The 17260-nt window shown below is 34.7% G+C and overlaps 1 pseudogene; it reads right to left on the reverse strand.

Annotated features, from left to right (window-relative positions):
- Positions 1 to 514: 514 nt before the first annotated feature.
- On the reverse strand, positions 515 to 10668 carry LOC118622361 (annotated as a pseudogene).
- Between the last annotated feature and the right edge of the window lie 6592 nt (positions 10669 to 17260).

Here is a 17260-nt window from a genome sequence, read left to right on the forward strand (position 1 = left end):
GTAACTTACCAGACATGCTTATTCTGAAGATCCCAATATTTATCTTTTATTCATGAGATATCGTTTTAAAATTAGACTTATATCTGTTTTCTTGCTTTTCATTTCCTTTGAAAGTCCCACAGGAATCATAAACAGATAATGTTTAAAAACTAAAGTCAGGATCATGCTTTTTAATATAGGCTGCACTTTTATTTCCTCTTTCACTAAGTTAATCACCATTCTTTAGCTACCCAAAGAATAAACCAGTGTGTTCTTGTAGATATTTTATCTTATACCTGATTCTATTTTTAATATACTATTTCTTGATAACTCCACTTACCATCGGATTATTTTATCACTTAATTCCTTTGGGGGGATTTAACAGTTTATTATGATTTATAAGTGTCATTTAAAAAACATTGGTCCATTAAGTCATGTAGAAATAAGCATGCAAAAGTTTGCAAAACAAAACATACTTAAATATGTTTACGTATAGAGATGAACTGAAATTCTGGATTTTTCAATCACTTGACTATTATGCTATGGTAGCCAAGTAATATTTCATTTCAATTGGAGTAAGCCTCCTAAATCCAGATTCACTGCAGATTCCACCTTCTATGTTATCTTCTGACACTTATATTCCGAACTTTCCTTTAGGGTTTGTATGGCTGTAGGAGGAGCATCGTCAAGTGCTAGATCTTCATTCTATCCCTTCTCAAGGAAAGTTTTCCCAGTCACATAGTTCTTTCCTATTGCTGTGGCTTTCCAGGCAAAGTAAGCTCCAGATGGATCTGACGGAAATAAATATGGTAATCCCTCATCCCAATCACAAATTAGTAAAGAAACTCCAAATAGACGACCACCACCTGGCTGGGTATATTCTTGCTTCACAGAAGCTCCTCTCTGTACCAGCTGAGCTGTGGGAATGTGTTCTTAGTAAACAAGACAGCATTGCTGGGCTGGTTTTCCAGCTCTGAGCACAAGCGCTGTCGCCTGGGACCAGGCCGCTGTACACCAAGCCCACAGGTTCGGCATTGGCTGCCCTTGTGTGCACTTCACTCATCATACAGAATGGATTTCTGTTTCTTCTTACTTGCTAATACCACCCTGCTTGCAGCTGTAATTCCCACTGAGGGGGCTCCTCCAGCTACAGAAGCTAAAGCACATACGATCTGGACAAATTTACCAATGGGCTGAATGCAAAGAAAAGCTGTCAGCTCGTCGCGCCATCTTTACCCGCAGAGCCAAAGCACAGCCTGTGCACTGTGGCCGGCGTCTTTAGCTCTTGATTCTTGTTTTCATACCCAGACTTATTGCACTTGACTGCATTGACCTTACTGCAGAGACCCTATGTAAAATGTAAATCCAAACATATCAATTGACTTTTAAAACCATTCCAAATAACCTAAAGAGATTTTTGTCCTCTGGTAATACTCTTCTAAAACCCATTATTTACATAGCAATTGAATTGATATTTGTAGTCTACCCACCTGATATTATAAATCCCTCGTGTACCATAAAACATTTAGTTTTAAGTGCAGTTCTTTTTGGCTACTGAAATATGAGTGCTATTTTCCCTGGTAATACTACCACTTAATGATAACAACGTTAAGTTGCAAAAGCTGTTTAATAAATGTGTTAAATAAATTGAACTAAACTACTTGACATAAAAAGTAATCATTGATGACCATTCTTATTTTATTTATTAAGCTATTATTATTTTTAAGTGATTGCAAATTATGTTTTATGTCATTGTTATTGATTAAAACCACAGTTCTTTCTCCTGGCTTGCAATTCACATTGTTTAATAATATGTATACATAGACATTTTTACATAAAGTAAATTGAAATACTTTACCTGCATATATTTACGACTAAGCCTCAGTAACACCTTTTAAAATGATTATTTCCAAATTTTTTTAGGCCAGATGGAAAACTCCAAAACTGCTCAGCCATCTCCGCATGGCTGCTCTTCCTACATCTGTCTAACAGGCACATCATGGTCTGATTGCTCCAAGCTGATCTCATCATCTTCCCACAGAAATTTTTTTCCAAGTTTTTTCTTCATGAATAAAGAATACTACCCTCTCGGTTGCCCAAACCAGAAGTCTAAGCATAGTCTTAACTAGATTACTAAAACAACTGTCTAACTGAATTTTCTTTTCCTAAAACTCATTATTTACACTGTAATTAAATTGACTTTTGTATTCTGAAAATCTGATACTTCCCTTGCTTACAGTGAAACAGTCATTGGTCATCAGATGCATACTAATAGTCCAATTGCTGCACAGTATGTTGTTTTATGGAACCTAACTTACGATCAAGCTCTAGGTCCTATATTTGTGTGACTTTGGGGGAAAAAAAATGATCACCTATTATCACATTTTGCTCTATCTGAAATAAAAGAGTAAATAATACAAAACAAAATGTAAAGTTACTTAGCACAGTGGATTATAGAAATAAATGCTAGGAAAAAGTTAGTAGTCTATATAGTAGTGACATGTTATATTATTTTTAGGCGGTCAAGTTAGTATCTTTTCTTCGTTATCATCAGAAACATCAGCTGACTATCTGCCTAAATGAGCTTGGAAAAAAGAGTAACTGCTTTTATATACAGTGTCATTTTCTACAGGCATACTGAAAGGCATAGCTCACAAAGCTTATGGAGAAGATGAAATGAGATAATGCATGTGAAATTCCTGCACAGGCAGTGAGGCAACCTCTTGCTGAATATGAACTTTAAAGCCAAAGTTTGTTCTTAATTGTTACCAGGTCTGTGAATCTGGGCTATTAGCTAATCTTTTGAATCACAATATACTCATCAGTATAATGGGAATAGAAATATTACCTAATTAACCAGATAATATATCAATTACCAGGGCAAACGCTATTGTAATATGTATATTTCCATGTTGAAAAAAACAAAAAAAGATACCTAGAAATGGTCAGAAAATATTTGTATTGGTATTCACCAATGCAAAAAAAAAGCGTCTCTGCCATGGCCGGTTTGGCTCAGCGGTTAGACGTCAGCCTGTTGACCAGAGTCAAGGGTTCGATTCAACTAAAGGTGCACATACCTCAGTTATGGTTCAGTCCCCCTTGCGGGAGGCAACCAATCGACGTGTTTCTCTCATATTGATATTGCGCTCTCTCTCTCTCTCTCTCTCTCTCTCTCTCTCCCTGTCTCCCTCTCCCCCTATCAACGTGTTTCTCTCATATTGATATTGCGCTCTCTCGCTCTCTCTCTGTCTCTCTCTCCCTCTCTCCCTCTCTCCCTCTCCCACTCCATTTGAAGATAAATGGAAAAATATCCTTGGGTGAGGATATAAAAAAAAAAAGTGTCTTCTATATCCAGTAAAGGAAATCAAAGCTATTTTCTTAGTAATAATATTTGTTGTAAGGTGAAATTTATATACTTAGGATATGAAGAAAAATTATGATCTGTTTAAAATTTGGAATAAATTAAAATTATAGTTATAAAAAATAGCCTACATAAAAAAAAATGTTTAAAGAGCAACTGCATGTCAATTTTATTTTAACCATTACATCCTATTCTGGCTTTTATAAATTGTAGTTTACTGGGATAAAAGCCTTCCTTTCTATAACAAGTAATTGAGCATGATCTTTTCCCCTTGCTTCTACATATTAAGTACACAATAATGAGAGCATTTCCCCCATCACATAAAGATCACTGTAAATTATCTTTTCAAACTTCAATGTCTTGGAAAGTACTTCTCATCAAAATAAAATATAATAAAATATTTTGGCCATAACCTATTTCATTCAGGCTTTTTTTTGTTTTTTCTTTCTCCACGAGAAAAGCTTTGGGAGAGTTTCAGTTTTCCTTGAAAACTGAAATCGCTAAATTGCTTTCTAGGCACTAAGTCAACATTCTTTTAGATATGAATTATGTGAAAAACATAAGAGCTTTCTTGAAAACCATGTCAGTATTCTAAACATTTTTATAAAGGAAAGCTTGTGATTCATACAGGAACGTTAATTCTCCTTTAATTGTTTTGATTGTCCAATGAGTTTAATATTTCTCAAGCATATGTTTGAATTATAAATAATTCAAGTTCAACAAATCAAGATAATGTTTATAATTATTAATAGCATTATATATAAGCAATTAAATAATTTTACACATTATAACATTGAAATCACAAATCAATAGACTGTTTGTTTTTAATCCTCACCCAACAATATGTTTTACTGAGTTTTTAGAAGTGAAGGGAGAAAGAGAAAGAGAGAAACATTGATGTATAACAGAAACATTGGTTGCCTCCTGTACCCACCACCACCTTGGATTGAACCCACAACCTAGGTTTCTGCCTTGATAAGAACCTGCCACCTTTTGGTGTACAGGACGATGCTCCAACCAAATGAGCCACACCAACCAAGACAATAGACTGTTTTGAATCTTTAGTGTGCGCATTTGCTAACACAAATCTGTATTATGTTTGTGCATTGACCAGGCTCAATTAATTCTACGTATGAACATTGGGTAATTTCTCAATTTGGGAAGTCCAAATCATTGGATGATGATCTTAATACTAGCTTGGATATGAAGAGAATCAAGGGGGATACATGGTGATAAGAAGAGACTTGACGTGGGGTGGTAAACAATACAATATACAGATAATGGATTGTAGAATTGTACACCTGAAACCTATATAATTTTATTAACCAATGTCACCCTAATATATTAAATTAAAAATAAATAAATAAATACAATTTAAAAAAGAAAGTCTCTTGAAAAGAAATGTTTCAAATAATTGAATTTTGAGTCATAATGCACAGAAATACATTTTAGGAATTTAGCTATTTTAGGGGTAGGGTTGTGGGGTTTAGAGCATTAGGTGACAACACCCAGCAATTCCAACACCCCACACTTTTTTCTAGCTATTTCGCATGAACAGAGAGGAGCTATAAATAGAGGGGAGAATAAAAATGGAAGCTGCGAGAGAAAGATAAGAATAAAAATGGGATGTATTTGAAATAATTTCTGTCTGAATATACTGCTAAATTTGTCAGGGAAGCATTTTGCAAATTTTATATGTGCTTACAAATAATCCTGAGATCTCTTTTAAAATGCAGATTCTGATTCAGTAGGTCTGGACACAGCTTGAGTTTCTACATTTCTAACAGGCTTTAAAATAATATCAATATAACCGGTCCCTGGGTCACACTTTTGGAGAGTAATTGTGATGATGATAATAGACCATTCCTATGGCAACATTACTTTTTTGGCTTTTTGGGTCATTGGGAAGTTATTAATGGAAATGTCATGGTTATAGACAGTGGCCCTGCCCCATTATTGAAAATAACACCCCTTAGCTTTTTTCTATCCTTTCCTGCTTTATTTTTCTTAATAAATTTTATTTTCTGTTTTTCTTTGCAATACATATACATTTTGAGGTTTGTTCTCTGGTTCTCAAAGTAGAATGTAAGTTCCATAAAAACAGGGAATTTTGTCTTCATTTATTTAATCTTTATTGCCATAGAATATGACCAAAGTCAGAGCAACTGGAGATCTTTTCTGAGTTTTATGTACTGAATGTGGAAGAACAGTTCTTTCTTCTATATTTTTATGTTGTTAAGCAGAAATGGGGTAGAGTACACTCATTTATAAGAATATTTTCAATTATGTGAAGGAAGCCATTAGAGAAACATTAAGAAATATCCAGCCTACCAACACACAAAAACAGATCTGAGTTAGAGAAAAGTGGTTACTCTTCCAACACGTGGATCTAGTTATCCTTAAGGACAGTTTTATCGTATCCCTGTTTGGTTTTTTAAAAATAGAACCAATACATAACCCATTTGGCACAACTGCTAAAATCCTGCAATAGTTCCTTAAACTCCTCAGACGGAGCCAAAGTCCTTACAATACCTTAATAGCACACATCCTGTGATCTTGAATGGGCTTTCCTTTCTTTAAAAAAAATTTTTTTTATTGACTTGAGAGAGAGAGAGATCTATTGTTCCACTTATTTATGCATTAATTGGTTGATGTTTGTATGTGCCCTGATGGGGTATCAAACTCGCAACTTTCACTTATCCAGGTGGTGCTCTAACCAACTGAGTTACCAGACCAGAGCTTGAATGAGCTTCTTAATCTCATTTCCTTCCCTCTTCTCACTGTTTCTACCACTCTTCACTCTGAAGTGCTTTGAACAAGAAGAACACATTCCCACATAATGGCCTTTGACTGCTGTTTCTTAGGGGAGAAACATTACTTTTTTGGCTTTTTGGGTCAATGGGATGTTATGTAGTGGAAATGTCATGGCTTTAGACAGCAGCCCTGCCACATTAATGAAAATAACATCTCTTAGAGTTTTTCTATCCTTTTCTGCTATATTTTTCTTAATAAATATTATCCTCTGTTTTTCTTTGCAATACATATACATTTGGGGGTTTATTCTCTGGTTCTCAAAGTAGAAAGTAATTTCCATAAAAACAAGGAATTTTGTTTTCTTTTTATTGCTGTATCCCCAGTTTCTAGAGTGCTTAACAAATAATATGTTCAATAAATATTTCTGAATGGTAGAACAAGTGATTGAATAAATAGAAATAGCATTTTCTAAACTATCTCCAGTTCATTTGACTATTACTAAGCTTCTAGTAATAAGATAAGGAATCCATTGCCTGATAGATTTTTTCCTTTCTAAGAAACTTTATGGTGATAGTATGTAAACTATTTCTTTATGGTTCATTTATTCTCAATCTAAAATTGGATTTGGTAAGTATTTCAACACTTAGAAATAGGTTTTAAGTTAAAGTAGATAATTATTGTTTAAGGTGTATATTTATTTAATTACTTATTTATCTACTACGTTACCTCCATCTACTCCATATTCTACTCAGAAACTTCTATTGTTCACATAGACTTCAATAACTCTAATTGTGTTACTAGTGCTGTATTTATATCTTTTTGCAGTTCAGTCTTTTTTGGACTCTTAGATCAATAGAAATCTGACACAGTCATATGAGGCTGAATTTTATCTTTTCCTCAACTATTTCACACATCACTGCTGGGCAAACTGAATTTAGTACCCAGCATTTTAAAATGTTTTCTTGGAAATCCTACAGTGGGTGAAACTCCATGGCAATTCTGACCCTGACTCCCACAGTGCCTTAGGTTTTCTCATGTGCTTGTCTCAACAGTACTTTAGCTCAGGGAAACCAGATAGATGCAGTTGAGGGTGGAAGGACAAAGCTATATGTAGGTCTCTCATTCCCAGAGATTTTCTCTCCATGAATGTACTTGAGAGATAACTTCATGATTAAATAACTTCTCTTCAGCATTAAATAAAAAACAAATTGAAACTTGGTCTGACTAATTGACGTGTTCTGATTCATCTTTTGTTTTCATACATGTCTTTATCCATGACTCATTTTTTTTTTTTATCCTCACCCGAGGGCCGGGGACAAACTGCAACCGAAGAACGTGCCCCAGCGGGAACCGAACCCGGGTCTCTCCGGACCGCAGGCCGACGCTCTAACCGCTGAGCCAAACTGGCCAGGGCTGACTCATTTTTTTTTAGTCATGGCATCATCATGAATGTCCAAGTTGTTTTTTCTTGCCAGAGTATTAATATATCTAAATGATGAAAACAATGTTGAGTGATTTTGCATCATCTTTTCTAACATGATCGTCTTGCCTTCCATTTCCACTTACAACATACGTTGTAATAATAAGTGCTCTCAAAGGCAATATGATATACCATGATACATTTATTATTATAATCAGTACTAATGTTTATACCACATGAGGGCTTTAGCCATAAATCTTTGTCCTGTTTTAGAATTTCTATCAATTGCTTTGTACCAAATATTTATTTTTCTGCATTATACTATAGTTGTTATTCTGTGTGAATAGTACGGTGAGAAAGTAGAGTGCAGAAAGTGGCCAATAACCAGTTAAATGAGCTTGAAAGCAATGCTGTAAGATGATTGTAACCTTAGCCCTGGCCAGTGTGACTCAGTTGGTTGGGCGTCATCCATGCACCAAGGGTTTCTGATTCGATTCCTAGTCAGGGCACATGCCTGGGTTGCAGTCTCAGTCTGGTGGGGGGCGTGCAGAAGACAGCCAATTGATGTTTCACTCTCAGATCAATGTTTCACTCTCATATTGATCTTTCGCTCTCTCTCTCTCTCTCTCTCTCTAAAAAGTAATAAAAACATTTTTAAAAAAGATAACTATAGCCTTAATCAATCACTGGACTGAAACTTTGTGAGGTATCCTGTATTAGAACCACACAAAATAACTACTTCAGGATTATGGACTATGGAGTCCTTGATACTTTAAACTGCTAAATTTTGGGATAATTTGGCATGTAGTATCAGATAACTAATACACTAACACGAAAATTTGAAAACGTGCAAAATAATGATATACATTGTATATCCATATATAAATATTCAGTAATTTAAAAAATTCATCTAAGTTATAGATACTATATTGAGGGTAATGGGCACTCCAGTGATATACAAAAATTAATAATTTTTAGTGGATTGAGATAATACTAAAAAATAGAAGACATGGTAGACACTGAAAGATTCTTTTTCTTCTCATTCATGATTCTTATCACAAGATTAGAAAAAACTTTAGGAAATAAAAATTCTACCATTACCTTAAAAATATAATGAAACATGTTTTTTTTCCTGATATCTTTTTTTATGATACTTACATATCAAATCTCAAAATATAGTAAAATCACTATAGAAGTGCTAATAAGGTCACTGGGAAGTTAGATTTATTTAGCCCATATTTTGGAAACAGTTTAGAAGGTCTTTTAATTCAGAGCTGGTATACTAAAAGGTTCCTCACGTGAGGTGGAGCTCCTGCCAGCCTACCATTCTGAGTTTCCTAAGTGGTTCGGAAAGTATCTGGCTGTCATTCACACTGAACAAAATTGCTGCTTGAGGTCATGTATATTTTTTCACTCACATCTCATTATTTTTGTTATACTCATTATTGTTATTAGTTCAGTTATTTGTGAGTCATGGTAACACTAACTACTTCTTTTCTTTTGAAAATCTCAGGCTTTGAAAAACATATTATTCAATGGCCTTTTCCAACGTATAATAACTATACAGGATCCTTTCCACTTTATCATTAGTATTAGGAATTATAATACAGGCAGCTAAAATACATCATAAAATGAAGACAGATTTTACTTCAGAAAAAACAGTAAACTACTAAGTTAAAATATGAATCACATTCATTAAGTAAGGAAATACTTGTGTTAATATTTCCAAAAATTACAGATGGCATTTTTTTCTCCTCCTCTTTCCTTGAAAATTTTGAAAAGAACACACACAAAGCTTATCGCTATATAGTATTTCTTCGATAAAGAACAAGAGGATTATTCCTGTAAAGTCTTTCTAGATTGATGAACGATCTTGTTTTCTGAAAGTAAAATCAATTATTTTCTAGTATTTTATGTAATCTGAATTCATTCAGCAGTGTTTAAAGATGAAGTAGGAAATAACTAAACAAATAATTCACGTTTGTAGGCAGGCACAGTTATACAAACAAACACACTTCCACACGTTTTACAATAAAATAATTGTTTAAATGGTGCAACATGAGTAAATAGTAGTTGATATTCCTGTGAGAATAAGCGTAAACCATCATTTCTAGGGCATGAAGAGAAATTGTTCTTTGAATTTTAGAGAAAGACAAAACAAAAGAAAACAAAGCATTATATTTTTGTATTTGACTGAGAGGGTATTTCTCCAGGTAGGGTTTTTAAAGGAGGAGTAAGGGCAAGTCTCACACGGTTGTTTACTCTCAAGGTAACACTGAGCCTACTTGGCACAATGGCTAAGACAATATTTCTGATCACTCCGTTTATGGCCTTACTACAAGTTTTACACTCACCCCTACACAATACTTAACTCCCAAGGGATACAATGCATTCTCCCACTTGGCCTTTAGCTATTGCAGGTCCTGGTCTATGTAATATGTATTTTTATCTTTCACTTATTTATGTTTCAAAGCTGAGATCTTGAATTACACATACTCATCATTAACTCAGCAAAAATTAATTACTTTTTAGGTGCTGTTTCTGTAGTACTTTATTAACACTTGTTATAATAGTCGTTTTTTTGTTTTTTAAAATTTTTTTAACGTTTTTAAAAACCAGTATTTGTCTGTGAGAACCTAGAAGGCAGAGATTTTTGTCGTTTACCCTTTTTACCTTAGCATCTGAAGAAAGGGATACAGAAATATCTACCCAGTGTTGACAACCTGTTGAACCTTCAGTGAGGACAAAGAAAACATGAACTAGACACTGCATGAAATACACAGTATTACATTTTCTAGAGTAGTAAAAAAGTTTTAGATTTTTAGAAGTTTAATTAGTGAAATTTCATTTGGATTTTGCTTAAGGGAGTGTCCAGTTTCTAAACCAAGCTTAAGTCAGCAAGGCCACAACGTCCCCCAGAGGAAAAAGCAAAGCAGCACCCAAGGCCCCTGGAGAGGAGCCCTCCCCATACATTATTGGACATCAAAAGAGTCCCTGCCCCAGTATTTGGGTCCCAAACCACTGCTGCGATGCCCAGTTGCCTCCTGTCCTGCCGGATCTGGATTGTGTGGTTTGCAAAGAAGAAAGTGGCAAGAGTCTTGTGGAATTTCTGCAACCCCAGTCCCGTGGTCACCTCATGGGGCACCCGGGCCATTTCGACTGCACCAGTCCTCTGCTCCCTTAAGCTACAGGGCAAAAGAATCCTGCGTGCTCTGGCCAGAAAATGCATTATCTCTTAGATGGCCCCAATGCTTTTTAAGGTCATTTATGAGTTCAAACAAATAAACAGAGATGAGAAAAGCTTTTGTCTGAAAAAAAAAAAAAAAGAACAGCTTAAAACCCAATCCATAGAAAGAAATATGATGGCTGATCCAAAAAACCCCATGCTACTTTTCGATTAAGTTTGATAGGATTAATTAAATTATCTCCCATTGAAATAAAAATTGGTCCAGATATCTGTGATTAAGACACATATTGACCACAATACGCATGTTTATAAAGGAGAATATTCTCAAATGGATTCAAGTTAGGCTTGAGAATGTGGTAACAGAAAGCCAGTAAATTTAGAAATATAAAAATTATAAGAAGGCTGTTTTATTTAAAATAAGTATGTCAAAAATAAATAATATTCTTTATTATTCAATACAATTGCTGTATTCACTTGTTTCTAACTTCCAAAATGCAACCATTAGAAAAATAATACTTGAGGCAGCATTGTTGATGCCTGTGTTATTTGATAATTGAACAATAAGTTTACCACAAAAAGATAGTTTCATTTTGTATGAAACAATAAAGTAACAGATAATTATTTGAAGATTAATTTAGAGTTAATCATAACTTTCTTATCTGGTTTTCTAACTATGGTAGGATTTTTTTTGAGGTTCTGTTAGTGTGTGCATGAGTGTGTATTTTCTTTCTTTAAAATAAAATTGAACCCTGATATGAGTTAAGTGTACTACTTACTCCTTATTAATGTTTCCAGTTGATTCTTGTCTCCTTCCTTTAAGCAAATGCACTAATCACCACCAAAAAATTAATCAATCTCCCAGCCAAGAGCCACAAGCAACAAAATACTTGAAGGACCATTGCTCCCTTTCTGTAATTTTCTCCTATTTTGCTTGGTACTCCCACCCCCATTCTTCAAAGCATTTGGCATACATGGCTCACTGTCTTTCTTTTCGAGAATATTCCTGACATCATTCTTTGTTATTTCCACATTGACTTAAACTGTTATTGATGTCTTCATTTTTTTACTTCCGTAGATGCGACCTAGTCTTTATTATCAATTGCTGCAACATCTAAATTCCTTTAACGCCCCATTCTGCAATCTAATGCATCCTACTTTAAAAAAAATTTTTTTCCTTTATTGATTTTAGAGAGGAAGGGAGAGGGAGAGAGAGACAGAAACATCGATGAGAGAGAACATCTGAGAGAGAACATTGATTGGCCGCCTCCTGCGTGCCCCCCACTGGGGATCAGGCCCACAACCTGGTCAGGTGTCCTGACCAGGAATCGAACCAGTGACCTCTTGGTGCATGGGTCGATGCTCAACCACTGAGCCACACTGGCCAGATGCATCCTAACTTCAGAGCTCACTTTCTCTAGTATCACATTTGAATGCTGCTTTGATTTCACCAAGAACACTAATTTATTAAAACTATTTTTCACCATCCAACATCATCTCATGTTCTTATTTTTCTTTTTATCCAACATTCATCTAATGAATCGTCATTATAATGATTCTCTCTTTTAGATCTCATTACCACATTTACATTTTTTCACTTCAGCAGAATAAACTTAAAAAGATGTTCCTTTTAAGCTCAACTCTTTAGTTCCTGTGGTAGACAGAGTTCTAAAATAAACTTGAATGTTCCACGCGCTGCCTACAAGTAGGATCAGGGCCTGTGGTTATTACAAGATATCATTCCCATGATTATTAAGTTATATAACAGAAGGGATTTTGCAGATGTAATTATGATTCTTAATCAGGTGACTATGAAGTTAATAAAAAAGGAGAATGTTCTGGGTAGGCCTGATTTAATCCAATACACCATTAAAAGAGATAAGAAGTCGTGACAGACTCTTTGCTCTAGGACATGTGGGTGTTATTATGTGTTGTTTTCAACTTCTGCATATCAGCCACCATTCCAAGAAAAAGGAGAGAGTACTAATTAATATTCTATTACAGACTCATGCAATGATGACTTTCACCTTAAAATAAGCTTGTTATGGTCCTCATATCTCTCCCCAGCTATCATATTTCTAAGCTCTTCTTCATCATGAAAAAATATTTTAAAATGGGCTTATGTTTGTGGTTTTGACTTCCTCAACCCCACTCTCTGTTTTAGTTTTCAGGTCACAGTCTTTCTGTTTCTCCTTCTCTCTCCTGGGTACTCCTTTTTTAATGTCTTTGCTTAATCTCTAATTTTTCTAGATCTTTAATTTTGTGATGACTTTGGTTCACAATAATCCTTATTTCTGCTGTGCACACTCTTATGAAATATCCTCCCTTTGAGTATGTTCACTATCTGTGATTTTCTTTCAATAAATAAAATATGGTAAGGTGATAGGATATAACTTTTGTAGTTACGTTACATAGGTTATAACTTCTATCTTGCTAGAAAATTAATTTTTGTCTCTATTCATTGTTGCCTTTGATAAAACAATTAACCATGTATTAAGAAACTGAATGTAATTACCGGCTGACAAGCTGCAAGGAACTGAGACAGATGACATCCCACAATGACCAGAATCCTGCCATCACATAAGCTTGGAAGCAAATCCTTTCTCATTCAAACCTTGTGTGAGACCCAAGCCCTAGATGACACATTGATGGCAGTTTTATGAGGATCTGGAAATTGATATCTATGTCCCAATTCCTGACCCACAAAAACTATGTGACAAAATGTGTTTTTCATACTTCTAAGTTTGTGGTATTTTGTTATGTAGCAATAGATAGTTAATACTTATATATATATATATTTTCCTACCAGGAGTGGGAAGCCACTGTAACAAATATCTAAAAATGTGGGACTTTGCTCTAGAACTGAGCAGTGGGCAGTGATTATATCACAATATTGTAACTTTCATCTTGCTAGCTGACTCTATTTTTTTTTTTTTTTTTTTTGAGATTTTCCCTTGCAAGAGACACAGGGCAAGAAACTGAGGATGGCATCTGGCTGAAAGATGGCAGGGAGCGGAGGCCCTCAGTCTAATAGCCCACAAATAACTGAAACTGGAAGCAGATCCTTTCCCAGTTGAACATTAATAAAACCCCAGTTCTGGGCAGCACAGCAACTGCAGTTTTGAGAGAGACCCCGAAGCTAAACTGTGCCTGGATTTCTGTTCCACAGAATCACTGACATCACAAATGTACATTGTGTTAACCCTATAATGCTGAATTTTATGTGTCAACTTGACTGCATCAAGGGGTGCCCAGACCATGTTACTACTGGGTGGGTCTACGAGGTTTTGGAATCAGATTAGCTTGCACATGGGTGGGTTTATTAGATTTTTCTGCTCAATGTGGATGGACATCTTCCAATAATTTGTGGGCCTGAATAAAACAAACAAGAGGGAAGAAGGAATTCATCCACTATTCTTCCTCCCCGCCTTCCTGTTGAGTTTGCACAGATCTTCTCCTGTGTTTTGAAGTGGGATTGACACCAGCAGCTCTCCTGGTTCTCCTCAGACTAGAACTAAACATCGGCTTTTCTAGGTTTCTTGTTTGTGGAAGACAGGTTATGGGACTTCTTAGCCTCCTTGTGAATACATCAATTTCGGCGACAAATCTATTTATCTATCTAACTATTAATTATAATGTATAAATAAATTATATAGAGTCAATATTTAAGATTATTATATACAATATAAATTTTATATATGCATACATCTCCTTTTTTTGTTGTTGACACTATTACAATGTCTCTCATTTCCCCCAGCTTTGGCCTCCACCCAGTCCCACTCCCCCACCTTGGCCTTCACCATGTTGTTGTCTGTGTCCATTGGCTATGCATATATGTTTTTTGGCTAATATCTTCCAGTACCCTCCATATTCCTCCCATTTGAGATCTGCCATTCTGTTCCATGTATCCATGCCTCTGGTCTATTTTGCTCGTCAGTTTATTTTCTTCATTCGATTCCACATATAAGAGAGATTATATGGTATTTGTCTTTCTTTGACTGACTTATTTGGCTTAGCATAATATTCTCCAGGTCCATCCATGCTGTTGCAAAGGGTAAGAGTGTCTTCTTTTTACAGCTGCATAGTATTCCATTGTGTAAATGTACCACAGCTCTTTTATCCACTCATCTGCTGATGAGCACTTTTCTTCCTTCCAGATCTTGGCTATTGTAAATAGTGCTGCTATGAACATAGGGGTGCATATATTTTTTTCTGTTTGCTGTTTCAGGATTCTTAGGATATATACCCAGAAGTGGAATCACAGGGTCAAACAGCAGTTTCATTTTTAATTTTTTGAAAAAACTCCATACTATTTTCTACAGTGGTGGTGCCAGTCTACATTCTTACCAGCAGTACACTGGGGTTCCCTTTTCTTCATATCCTCGCCAGCACTTGTTGTTATTTTATTTGTTCATGGTAACCATTTTTCCAGGTGTACCTTTCCAAACTAATTCTTTTTAAAACATGTATTGTTGTCACTATTATAGATGTCCCCATTTTATCCCTGTATGCCCCCCTCCACCCAGCCCTTGTTTCTTCTCCCCTGTGGCCAACACCACAATGTTGTCTGTTCTTATGGGTTATGCATATATGTTCTTTGGCTATCCCTTTACCTTCTTTCATCCTGTCCCCTTCTCCCCTCATCCAGTTCCTCCTTACTAGCGTTTTTCTTGCTCACTCTGCTCAAACTGGACTGTCATTTCTGCTGCTTCTAGAACATATCACAATGGTCCCACTTAAATCTTGACATCTCTTCTTCTTCTCATGAAGATCTCTTCCCCCACATCTTTGTGAGATTTTCTCTCTTTATTTTAGGACTTTGCAAAATAATCATGTCCTCAGAGAGTTCTTTACTGGCTATGTTATCTATCTTGCCATCAATACTCATTCTCATGGCACCTCTCACTAGCTAAGCCTTCACTAGCTATCATTTGCTTATTTCTTTTTGTCTTTCACAGCATTAGTGAAAGAAAGCCAATAACCAATTTGTTTCATTCACTGCTCATTCCTAAGTATCTGGAAATGTACCTGCCACAATAGTTATTCAATAAGTATCATTTAGCGGATGAATAAATTAATAAATTTTACCTAATTGGCATCACATAGAGCATAATTGTTGACTGAAACTCAGGTGTACTTCTGCTGAACCAAGGACTGACACAGTTACTATCCTAATATTCACTTTTTAATATTCTAACTTAAAATATTAGGCTTAATATTTCTTTCCTGTTTGATTTATTTATTGAGTTAAATAGTCTTTGACAATCCTTATTTTGTCTCCCATTAGTAATGTTATAACATTATTGCTCCTGTGAGTTATCTTGCAAATAATATCATTCATTTACATTCTGTCCTTTGCCCTCTTTTTTTTTTTTTTTTTTTTTTAGTTTAAATTTATTGGTGTGTTTTTCAATTATTTACTATCAGTGATGACTTCTAATCTGCACTTTAATGACCAATAGTTATTTTGTAATTTAGAGTTCTTTTGCCCTCAGAAACTACAAATTGACCCAAAGCAGGAATGTCTAACATTGATGTGAGCTTAGTAGCATGCTTAAGAATAAATGTTCAACATAGAAAAAGTAAAAATACAGAAGCATGAATAAAAGTTTAGATTTTTAATTAAATTTTATAGCATAGAGAATTCTTCCTATAAGGTTAAAAGCATAATACATAGTATTGAACTTATGGATGCTATATTTTCATTAAAAAAATCCTTAAATAAGAAGATATAGTTTTAATCTAATTAGAATATTTTTGTGCTTTACATTTTACAAATATTTATCATATAAATTATTTTATTTTAGACAAAATTATACTCTAAAATAATAGTTTTTAAATACCAGCTCAAAATGTACTCTAAAGTATTCCATGAGGACACTGATCATATCTATTTTTCACTGCTAAGTGTCCAAAAACACATACTGTCAGGCAATAGTAGAACAACAATGTGCTCTTGTTTAATGGTCAGATAAACTAATACAATATATCTCAAATCATATAGAAATATTTTGAAGACTTCACATGAATTTATACATTTGATGAAGATTTAGGCTATAAATTTTGCAAATAAATGTGCATATCAGTTACATAATAATCTCAGTGATTAAGGAGTTTACCTGCCTTTTTTATAGTACATACTTGCCTGATTTTCAATCACCAGCAGTAGAAAACTAACATAAAATCTCCTATTCTAAATAGTTATGTAGTATATGAGGATGTATATGTGTATATGGAAGTTGAGTAACCAAAGGGTAGACTCTTTTCAATTAGCAATTCACTGACTGTATATTTCAAATTCACCCTTACGTATCTCTTATTTGTGACATTGGAGCTTTATCTGATAAAAATTTCTTCTTTAACAGCTGGGAAAATGTTAGATTTTTTAACAAAAGAGGGTTAAAAGGATCATTAAAAGGAGACTTACTAATTATTAATTTTATGTTAACATTTTCCCAGTTCTGATAAATAACTGATGTGATTTCTGTCCCCTTAATGTGTCTTTACTATATACCTAGTAAATGGGTTGTCTGAATATCAGTCATAGAATTTTCAATGTTAT

This window comes from Molossus molossus, unplaced genomic scaffold (genome assembly GCF_014108415.1).
Source record: "Molossus molossus isolate mMolMol1 unplaced genomic scaffold, mMolMol1.p scaffold_m16_p_9, whole genome shotgun sequence".
Classification (NCBI taxonomy): domain Eukaryota; kingdom Metazoa; phylum Chordata; class Mammalia; order Chiroptera; family Molossidae; genus Molossus; species Molossus molossus.